This window comes from Labrus mixtus, chromosome 21 (genome assembly GCF_963584025.1).
Source record: "Labrus mixtus chromosome 21, fLabMix1.1, whole genome shotgun sequence".
NCBI classification, from domain to species: Eukaryota; Metazoa; Chordata; class Actinopteri; order Labriformes; family Labridae; genus Labrus; species Labrus mixtus.
Window position 1 is genome coordinate 14,493,234 of NC_083632.1, and position 12,186 is coordinate 14,505,419.

A 12,186-nucleotide genomic window follows, 5' to 3' on the forward strand; every position below is an offset into this window, starting at 1 on the left:
AATTTGCCCGTCTAGACCTTCAACCTCTCCGTTCACATTAATATGTGCAGTATTACGTTTGGCTCTTTGATTTGGAGGATGGGAAAAAACATTTTTAGTGATGGCAGCTATGCAAAGTCCTTTCAAAGATGTGAAAAACGACCTTGACAGCTGTACAAATCTGTGCAGCGAAACAGGTGCACTTTGAGAATAGAGTGACTGGATGAGTGTATTTCTGTCTGCCTTCATTCACATGCAGTAAAACGTTCAGGCCGAGACCAAAGTGGACTTTTCCCTTGATTAACTCCACTAAGTTTGACTGTGGATCAACTGTGTTTATGCCCTTTGGTGAAACCCCTAACTGTGAGTATTCAATCTTCTAGATATGACAGTGAACTAAATGCAGTCATGATTCAGTTCATGGCATCAACCAGAGGAGCACAAAGCTTGATGACCTGTTAGCTAGGATCAGTACCAGGTCCCAGTTTGATGACCTGTTAGCTAGGATCAGTACCAGGTCCCAGTTTGATGACCTGTACGCTAGGATCAGTACCAGGTCCCAGTTTGATGACCTGTAGGATCAGTACCAGTTCCCAGTTTGATGTCTTGGTCTCGGTTAGTGTGGTCTTGACTACAACACTAGTGCAATGACATTTAACGTGTTTCAAAGGCGAAACACAGCTCAACTTCTATCTAAAATCTATCCTCAGCTAACTACAAACACACAAAGCAGCATCTTTCTCTCATCTTATTAGTCTAATGAGATATTCCCTTTCCTCTTCGCTCCGTGTCCTGTAGCAAGACGAGGCGAGTAGCGACAGAAACCAATCCCTGTTCCTAAACCATGACTATTACTGAGGAGGACCGTGGTTCAATGAGAGGAAATATGACACAGGTTCATTCAGAGTTCACCTGCCTGAAGTGGAAAAACTTTGCTTCCAAAAAGACTTGTTCCGTAATCTCTTAAAGAAAAGTCACACTAATGTTTCCATAAATTTCTGCTCATGTTGATGAGGATACTGTAACAATCCAATATAGGTCGTTTGTGTTTATGCTGCCGAGGTCAAAATAACAAACAATAAAATCTATTTCCCAGAGGCTCTTCTGCACAGTGACCCCCTCCAGCTGCTCCGTTAACTGTCGAGATGATTGGACTCTTCCCAAACACCAGCATGAGGTCACACACTCCAACATTGGATGGAAAAGTCATTATATGTCTCATTCAGGCTGGAGTCAATGCGCTGCTGTCACAACATAATGTGGCAATGTGGGTGAGTGAGTGATATGGCAGCTTATGTTATTTGAATATTTGTTCAGGGCGAGGGATATTACATTTGTGTGATCAAATACTTAAAGTTGCATCATACTGCAGCATACCAAACCTTCTTATACGACAACATTTCTCAGGGGATTAAAGGTTACTAATAACCTCTGGTGGTGGTTATTGTTGATGTCACAAATGTCTTTGTGTTTTGGACCGTTCGTTGGACTTCAAAACATAATTTGTGGTCATCATTTCAGGCTTTGGGAATCCTGCATGACCAACCCTGGAATATTTTATTGCCATCATGTATTTTCAGCCTGGCTCCTTTATTACGCTCTCTGAAGTTATTAACTTTCCTAAATTTGTTTTACAGTATATAAGCAATGCTCTTCCATAAACTCAAGGGCAAGCGACAACCCTCTCGAATGAAAAACGAAGCCAACGCTTTGGTGTAAAAAAAAACTGCAGTTCCTCTGGTGTCCACTTGAGGCTGGCTGCAGAGGCAAAGGAATCCCCATCAGGGCTCATTTATGTTCTACACCTATTAAGGGCGGCTGTGGCTCAGTGGTAGAGTCGGTCGTCTCTCAACCGGAAGGTTGGGATTCGATCCCCAGCTCCTGCAGCCACATGTCTGATGTGTCTTTGGCAAGACATTTAAGTTTCTCACGCTGCTTTGTGGACGGCGTGTGAATGTGTATGAATGAATGAGTTAATACTTATGGTCTCTTTAGACAGCAGCCTCTACCATCAGTGTGTGAATGTGTAGGTGTGACCTGCGGTGTAAAAGAACTTTGAGTAGTCAGAAGACTAGAAAATAAATATAGAAGTCCATTTACAATTTAAGCATACCGATACGGACAGAGCATATTTGCATATTTAGGAGCGTGGTCGAGTTTATTGTTGCCAGGAGGTGTAATGCTTGCCTCAGTGCACCTCTTGCTTGTTTCTAGATTGATGAAGCAATTAGATTGGCTGGAGTCAGCATTTACAGTTCTTCAAAGATCAATGAGTGATATAACTGAGACTACTTCTGTGTATTATACAGTCAATGACATATAATTCTGTTCTAGCAAATCTCGTATTGTGTTATTCTCTATACAAAATGTTGTTGTTTTTTTACACCGAAACTCCAGGGACCAAGTTAACTTCAATTTTTTAGGGCAGGTTCTGCAAGATAAAAAGCCATACCACTTCAAAACAATTTCCCCAAGTGAAGGAGTTAAAGCATCTCGGGGTCTTGTTCACGAGTGAGGGTAGGATGAACCCTGAGATTGACAGACGGATTGGTTCGGCGTCAGCAGTAATGCAGACGTTGTGCCGGACTGTTGTGGTGAAGAGGGAGCTGAGCCTAAAGGCAAAGCTCTCGATTTACCAGTCGATCTTCGTTCCAACTCTCACCTGTGGTCATGAGCTTTAAGGTTGGTATGAGTTTCCTCTGGAGGGTGGCTGGGATCAGCCTTAGAGATAGGGTGAGGAGCTAACTTCTTTAAATATTAGAATTGTTGAATACAAACTGACAGCCTTGAGTTACACTATCAATGCTATAAAAAATATGGACCAATGCAACCCCATAATAACAGCACAATGATAAAAACTGCTATGGAAAGAATTTTGTATTTACATTTGGTTCATTCAAAGGCTAACACTAAAAATGTTGCAATTGATCTGTTTAATTGCATGTGTAAATCCTGCACACACCCTGCTCTAGTCTGCAGAGAAAACCACATGATAAAAAAAAAATTGCTTCAAAGTTACTCTGACACATGAAAACATCAGTGAAGCAAATTCTTATTCAACATCTTCTTCCCATGTCACAGCGAGCCGAACGCAGAGCTACTGATCTGTTAGCCTGAATATCAACCACTCAAGACACTTCTCATTACGATGATAACGTCTTATCCTATGGCTTATCAAATGACTACAAAGCCTGAAAATGTGAGCAGCCAGCACTGAGTTGTCTTTGCTTCCAGTTAGAGGTTAGAGGTGGGAAGAACTGGGGGAGGAAATTCAGATGTTATAAAGGGGAAGAAAAAAAAAACAGGGCGATAACGGTGAGGATCAAAGCCGCGTCAACCCCTCCTGCTGATTCTCATTACCACTACCAGATACTCAGACAGCACAGCTCCCTTTTGGGAACACAGACGCAGAGTAAAGCTGCACATTCATGTAAATACGCACACCACGAGCGTTCCCTGTCAAACAATCACATCATTCCTGAATCTACAAGCATAAAGAACAACTCTCTGCCAACAGATGTGTTTTGTTTTGTTTTAGTCAAACACTTGAGCACAGTTGCGGGGCATGTAGCAGCAGAACAGAAACCAGTGACACCATGCCTCCCACTCTGAACGGTGCATTCAAGGACCTGCAGCTGAATGACAGCTTGTTTTTTTGAATTAAGAGAAAAGAGCCAGACTCCACTATGTGCAGCCCGGAACGAGTCATAAAAAGGGCTAGTTATGCTAGATTAAATGACAGTGTCTACTGTTAGCACGCACATACACACAGACACACACTTAAACACACAAAATCAAACACACACGAGCAATTCTTAATTCCTTGGGTAAATTCCTTAGCAATCCCTGACAGGCTGGCCCATCTGTCAGGGGAGGAAAGGGCTCAGGATTAATGTGTGTGTGTGTGTGTGCGCTTCTGATACACAACAAGAGTAGCTCTTCACACCCTACTTGGCTTCTATCCAACTGTCTGGCCATTAAAGTACACGAGTGATTAGCCCAGTTAGCCTGTTAGCCTGATGGGCTAACTTATATGACCTCCTGCTTCTACAGATTCAAAACACGAGAGATGAGATGAGAGAGAAGTTAAAGGTAAATCAGGTATGCATGAGACAACGATGTAATCCATGTATACAGACATTCTAATACACTAATGCACACATCCACTTTTTCCTACATGCTCCTAAATCTAACACACTAATCTGACTCCAGCACAGATGGGTTATCCCTGATTCATGGTACAGGGATAAAGGATGGAGGGGTGGAGGTGGGGGTTGTTTAAGAAAACAGCTTTTGATCTGCAATACGTCAAGCCCATACTTAATATCAATGAGTGTCACAACAACTAAGGTTTTCAAAATATTCCAGGCCTTTTCAAAACCCAGTTTCCAACAACACAATCCATGTTACTTTAAGGATTAAATCACCAAAGCTTTACAAAAACTAAATCTATTTCATGCAACAGGTGTGTAGGAGAGGACTTAATCCATCATATATCGCAGGCAAACTCCTGCACATTGTCCAAATTGCACAAAAACATTGGCAACAAGTACTTGTGGTTCCAGGTGGGCGTGTCCTTGAAAGAGCTTGCCGGATGGGTGTGTCCTACAACTTTGCACTGATACATCGGCAGAACCTGACGGCAGGTTCTGGCCAAATCAGGTGAAGTTCTCGTAACGTCTCATTCAGAGCAGCAGGAAACCACGTCCGGGGATTACGGCAACAACTTTGTCTCTTTTGTTTAAAACACTCTGCAGAGGTTTACTATGGACATCCAACATCGCAACATTATATGTATGTATTCAAATATGGATCAGCAGAATAGATCTCCTTTAACCACGAGTGAGCGGGTGGGGATAACAACATTTATATCTTTACATCAGCTCAGCAGCCTTTTCAATCATTGTGTTGAAGCTGCTGCTTATTTCTGTCTAATGTTCTCTTCTACTCTTTTGTTTACACTGTGAATACGTACAATTAAACATACTGTTGCTATTAAGGCAAAAACTGTCACCGTAGCGTCAAACGTTGTTGCTTTGTCAGCAATCTTTGATGCATTTTAAACAGCCACAGACTTCTGCAGCTTCCTATTTATGTCATGTTCTGCCTCCAGAGACGTTATTGTAAGAGACGTCAAAGAGATTCCTCATTAGATGATTCATTTAATGATGACTACCAGTAGAACTTTCAAATTAAAAGGATGAAGATGGAAAAAGAGAAACGCTTATAATGAATGACAGGGCTTCAGTTTTTCAAAAGAAACCCACAAAGTGTGATTTGTCAGGACGTAAATGATTAATCACAGGGAAACAGCAATGACTGTTAAATTCTGTTTTTCAAGTTTGAACAAGTTCTTGATGGGAAGTCCCAAATTACAGCAATGATTCACACTACATGTTGGAGCTGACGGGAGAGGTTCAGGACACTTTTCTGTGGCGACAAACCAAAGCAGCTTCACAACAACAACTATCATCATTAATCTGAATTATGTAACTCTCACACTACACATATCGATCCATTAATTGGATTAAAACTGGCCCACAGCTGGGGTGCCGATAGCCTCGTGGTTATGTCCTGCGCCCCATGAACAAAGGCTGTAGTCCTCATCGCAGCGGCCATGGGTTCAAATTCGATCTGGGCAATTTGATGCCTGTCACCCCACCCTACTCTCTCATCCCAACATTTCCGGTCTCTCTTTATCTGTTCTATCCAATAAAGGCAAAAAGAAAAAAAAACTGACTCACACCTTTCATGTCAGCTGGTTAGTTGTTGATTTAAATTTTTAAGCTTTTGTCAAATGTTCTCCGGTTCTCAAATGTGTGGAATACCTTTCAAAGTTTTTTATCAAACTAATGATGATGACTAATGAACCCTTTGAACGTTTGCTTGGTCGTCACTTCACTCCACTGAGTATGAATAAAGTTACTGAGGTCTTTTTTTCTGTGTTCACTTTGGTTTCTAATTACTGTAAATATCTACACATCTGACACATTTAAATTAGCCTCATCTGGATGATGAAAGAAGGCTCAACACTGTTCGTTAGAGATTATGCTTTCATTTTAGATTTTGCAGAGTAGAAGGTCCAGCTCCATCTTCAAACTGCGCTGAGGTCAGAGGAACATGGCGGCCGTGGAAATATGATCTTTTGCATCGCCCCTCTTTGCAGATGATATAGCTCTGTTGACCTAACACGTCTGAGGTCGGGATTCTCTAGTGGAAAAGGGAGGATTTCAGACTGCGGATTAGGGGACTAAGCCATTGCCTTCAGTGAAGGAGTTCATGAAATTTTGAGGATGTTGTTCACAAGCTGGAATACTAATCATTTAGCAGACTGTTGGAAGGCAAAGCATGTCTTTAAAAAGTCAATCTATGTTCCAACCCCAACCTCTGGTAATAAGCTTTGGGTAAATCGCCTCCAATTTTGTTTCATAACGACATAACAAAGTGTAAAATCTCACACCAGGACACAAATATTACTTTGTAGAGAATTCAATGCAAAAGTAAAAAGGTAAAATGAGGGCGGAGCTTCCTTACGGCCCTGTTGCAGAATCAGAAAGTAATAAAGGCTCAAGAGAAGAGCTCAGACATCCGGAAGAAGCTCTGACTAAAGCCGGGATTTCTTCTTCACACAGACGAGCCTCTTGAGGTATTTCAGGCGTCTGATTTCTAATATCTTATACAACTTCCTTTGGAGGTTTTTTTTTGTGCATGTCTCACTGGGAAGAGACCACAAGGTGGACCCAGAATTTGCTTGAGGATGTATATGTATCTTATACGACCAGGGAACGCCTCGAAATCCTCGATAAAGAGCAGAAAAAATCTAAAAAGCCTTGCTTAACATGCTGCAATTGCAACCCAACCCAAGATTATTGGAAAAAATAGGATGGATGGATTTAACTAAATATTCATAAACCTCCCAAATCTTTTGGTCTGAAAGTTTGCAATCTATAGTGCCTAACATGGTTGATCACAGTGGTAGATTAATGTCAAACTTTCTGTTTCTCACACGTCAATATTACAGGTTATGCACTTGCAATGATCTACTCAAGCTACTCCATGTATCAGACAGCAGGTTTGACTCACTGCTGAAAAAGTGCACGAGGCCTGTGAAGGTCTGAGTCATCGATACATTATGTTCGGATCAGATGGTCAACACAAAACATGTTTAAATATGATCCGCATAGCTTTGTGTGTTGGCTGTTTGTCCATCTGTCCGTTGAGTATCACCTAAAGGCCATGTATTTACCGTGACAGAGAGGAGGGCTGGGCTGCGGGTCAACATGAAAGCAAGCATGTGTTACAACAAAAGACATTGTAATCATGAAAGCCTTTGAAGAACCTCTGCTCTCTAATGGTCTCCATTCAGGGAGGGGCAACAACGACACCCCCTTCAGCCGACTCCAAATAAAGAGTATATGAGAGGGCATCACTTTACAAGTCAAGCTGTCACTCTAAGAAAAAAAACAAAGCGAGAATCAGGACAGAGTCTGCAGACTTCTGTGTGACCACTTCATCTATCTACGATGGTGTCAGCGTGCAACAGCTCAGCACAAACACGGTGTCTTTGGAAAGTCCTCTTAAATTGACTGAGCACCAAACCCGATGTCAGCAGATGGCTGATTGGAGGAGAAACCTCCATCTCAGCTCGCCGTCCATCAGTTCAGCTCTTAATCCCCTCAGGATAGCAGCAGTCTGCTCTGAAATCTCCAAACAAGCTCCAACATCAGGTCTCATCGCCTAACACCACAACAACTACTGCTGCCATCACACAAACACTTCCTGATATTCAATTTGATATCTAAATGAGCAAATCCACTGTCAAAACATTTGAAAAATAAGCAAACAGAAAATAACCTCTATGAAATCTAGGATTATTCAATGCTGTATTCAATGTCCAGCTATTTTGTTTCACTGTGGTCAGTTGTTTTGGAGAGGACGGACCTCTTCAGACAAGATAGCACCAAAAAAATAACAGCAGTAGGGATGCACACTTGGTAGGACTCCTAAACTAAAAACAAAGGGAAAACTTAGACTCAAACAGAACTAGAATAATCAGCAGCTCAGCCTGTAGACCCTCCACAGATGCAGTGTTTGAATAATACCTATTATTTTAAAGTGAAACTGTTCTTTTCAGTTTAATTGAGTATTACACTCTCCACCAACATGCCGTCTGTTATCATCTTATCAAATGATGGATCACATGAAATCCATGTCTGCTGTTTTAAATCAAAAGTTGTGTATGTGAGATCTTTACCATCTCTGATTGCAGCAAAGCCCAACTTGCTGTGTCAGCTGCTGTTTCAGTGACACAATGAGAAATTGATTTCTGGTGAATCAGGTTGATTTTTTCTGGGCTAATAAATTAGAGTACTGGATCAATTTAAGTCAATTCTCTTAATTTTGCATTTTCTCCTGAAACTGGTAGTGGTGTCTGGACAAATTCATTCAAACCCTACTTTAATGGTCATCTTTTGTAGGATAGAACTATTTAAAAAAACAGCAGCGAGTCCTGCAAATCACAGAGCCTCATTACTCTAAAGGTTTTCAAGCTGTGATACTATCTGTATCGTGATACGCTCTGTATCGTGATACTATCTGTATCGTGATACGCTCTGTATCGTGATATGCCCCATATCGTGATACCATCTGTATAGTGATACGCTCTGTATCGTGATACCATCTGTATAGTGATACGCTCTGTATAGTGATACCATCTGTGTAGTGAGACGCTCTGTATAGTGATACCATCTGTATCGTGGTACGCTCTGTATCGTGATACGCTCTGAATCGTGATACGCTCTGAATCGTGATACGCTCTGTATCGTGGTACGCTCTGCATCATGATACGCTTTGCATCGTGGTACGCTCTGTATCGTGGTACGCTCTGTATCGTGATACGATCTGTATCGTGATACGCTCTGTATCGTGATACCATCTGTATCCTGATACCATCTGTATCGTGGTACGCACTGTATCGTGGTACGCTCTGTATCCTGATACCATCTGTATCCTGATACCATCTGTATCGTGGTACGCACTGTATCGTGATACCATGTGTATCTTGATACGCTCTGTATCCTGATACGCTCTGTATCCTGGGGTTGTGGGAAATACACTGCCCTATTCAACTTTCTGTGTACAAAGGGTACGGAGGCCACAGCTGTTTCAATTCTGCCTAAGGGGATGCGCAAAGCGTCAGACATTGAAGACACTGATTTAATCAAGTACAATTACACGTTTATGACCAAGAAGTGCCAGTAACTAAGGAGCTCCAGGAATTCAGCCGAGGAACTTAAAGTCCTCTTTGTTCATTTCCTTCTTCTTTTTGTCAGGGTTTCTTAGGAGGCTTTTTTACGCCTTTATTTTAGAGACAGGATAGTGGATAGAGTCAGAAGTCAGGGACAGAGAGAGGGGAATGGCATGAGGGAAAGGAGCCACAGGTTGGATTCGAACCAGGGCTGCGCACTTGGAGGACTGCAGCCTATGTGCATGGGGCACAAGCACTAACCACTGGGCTTCAGGCGCCCCTCTCTGTGCATTTCTTTAACAAATTGAGCTTACATAATTAACAAAGATTTTGTATGGGAGAAGGCTTTCATCTTCAACACTCTTATCGTTTAAAGGTCCAAAATTCAAGTCAAATTAATGTAATAAGCGCCAAATGAGAGCAGAAGTTATCTTGGGTCGTTCTTTAATAAAGCAGATCTGCACGGTACACTGCATTATTATCATATGTTACACACAGAGGCGTCAAAATTTCATCATAAGCAAGAAACTTGAGAACAAAAGCAAGAAATAACTTCCTTTAGGAGGCAGAAACAAGAAGGAAAAATGAAACCCCCTCTACAGAAACTCAAAACAGTCACAAAAGCAGACCTGAGAGCAGGTAACTTTTAGCATTTTTAATGAAAAAATGTTTAAATCTATTAATTGTCAAGAGATTTTGATTGAATTGATCAATAAAATAAGCTTCAGCAGGTTGAAAAACACAAGATCTTTGCAATTGTGCTGCAACACTGCTGTGGTTTGTGAACAGATGTAAGGACAGAGTCGTGCAGGGTCTCAACGGGAGACTGGAATAAAAAGCCTGAGAGACAATTATTCTGTGTTAGGAGGAAACTCTGAAGACATTTTCACACGAGCAATCCTGAAAATGTCTGGAAGATTTTTAATCTTCCCTAAGTTTCCCCATTTTTGAGACTTTCATGGTCAGACGGGAACAGGAGGGGGTCTCAAGAGGTAATACTTAACATAAAAAGGACGAAGCGTCAGAGTCCAACCCTACAATGACTGTGTTGCCTTTATATTAATGCTATGAATAAATGGATGTATTCAGTTTAAACCAAAGAGCGAACATTCTGGCAAGCAGAAAAGAGAATAAGGCAGCTTCATTACGGCCATGTTGATCACGCTGGTCGCTCACCGGTCGTGTGAGATAAACGTGCATTGCATCGTTTGTGAGGTCTTGTTATGCAACTTTACATCTACTGTGTAGGTTTTCTATTACATATCTGACATACATGAATTTACACACACTGATCCTTCTCTTTCTGCTTTAGACCAGCTGAGCATGCCTCCGTCATGCCTTTGTGTTGTTGTCCTCAACATGCCGGGTCTCTCCCTGACCTCTGGTCCCCCTCCTCTCCCTCAGGCTACAGAGTTCAGCCCGTGTGCAGGTGCCTCCCTCCTCTGTCTGATCCCCACCCCGGTACGAAGCTAAGCCTGGAGGTCGCATGTCAGCCTCACAACAACATAACAGCTTAAAAAGCACCTGACCCTCCATAGAGACTAAACTTAGACACATGTTGTTTGTTAAAAGACAAAACGTCAAAGTCCTGTGAGGAGTTTTCAGCCGGTTATGAAACAGACTGAACTTAAAGGCCCAGAGAGTGGGCGACAAAGGCCGCCTGTGGCGTTGTTTGACATAGTCTTTGTCTTAGCCAAAAAGTTGCACTAGAACACACCGCAAAGACTACAGCCGACAGCCAACAACGACGTACGTTCTGAGCTTGTGTGAGAGGAAATAACTCTCCATGCCAGCAGGTGGCGGTAGTCCGTTGTTATGATACAAGAAGGCCATTTTCACACCGCTGTCCCTCACCCCTCATATTACAGGTAGCCTACTAATCGAGCATAAATTTCCATGAGCAGGATTAATAATCCTCTGGTAGTTTATGGTCGCTCTCTATTATTAGGTCAGCTGGTTTTAAACACAAACCAAAGCAGGTCACTAAGGATCCATCGATCTGACATATCGACAGGTCACCGTCTGTAAACGGAGACAGTGGAGGTCAGCTGCAGCATCTGCAGAGCTACAGTCAGACGCTTCAGCCGCTCTGATGATGTGACAAATGACTCAACTGTTGACAACGTCGTGTGAGGGTCCTCGAGGATCAGCTGTAAGCGTGTGTGTGTAGGAGTGTGTGTGTGTGTGTGTGTGTGTGTGTGTGTGTGTGTGTGTGTGTGTGTGTGTGTGTGTGTGTGTGTGTGTGTGTGTGTGTGTGTGTGTGTGTGTGTGTGTGTGTGCAGGAGTGTGACAAAGGGACATTTAGACAGACTCAAAACACCCGTTTATTTTCTTTTGAGCAGCAGCCGGACCCTTTCCAGAGAACATTTCAGTAATATCTTTTTCTCTGAAAACATCTGCTATAACCACATAAAGTATACAACTGCATGTTGATCGTTATGTGATCGGCTGCTTTGTTGGATTTTGAAGTTTAGTTCAGTTCAGTTATTTCTGTGGAGAATAAAATACTTTTCTCTTCTTCTTCCTTCTTCCACCACCAGGGGGCTCTCAATCAAAACAACAAGATGATGTCAAGGCTGGCGGGGAATCATGGGAGTGATTCTCTCTGCTCCCCTAGCCCCGGGCTCAGGCTTTTTATTCTTTCAATATTTGTATTTAAATTTCCACTAAGGATGAAACTGCTTCAGAGTTTCATCACGTTTAAATATTTCTGCTGCAAGACGACCTTCTTAAACATTTCTGATAACGTCTTACTTCACCTGTTTCGGATTTCTGTACATGACGATTCTTTGATTTTATTGATTCATATATATTTACATGTTTTGCATATGTTCGCGTTAGTTTCCATAATATTGACTGCTTCATGACTGCTGTGTTTTTGTATGTGACTTCTGTGCTGCTCTGAAACAGTGCCAGTGCCTTGCTAAAGGGCACCTTCATGCTAGTTTAAAAGAATCAGA

The 12,186-nt window shown here is 42.1% G+C and overlaps 1 protein-coding gene across 3 annotated transcripts in view; it reads right to left on the reverse strand.

Annotated features, from left to right (window-relative positions):
• The window catches only part of LOC132955348 (caskin-2-like), a 63,272-nt gene that overhangs the window by 46,459 nt on the left and 4,627 nt on the right, over window positions 1–12,186 (reverse strand). The gene's annotated exons all lie outside the window — the stretch shown is intronic.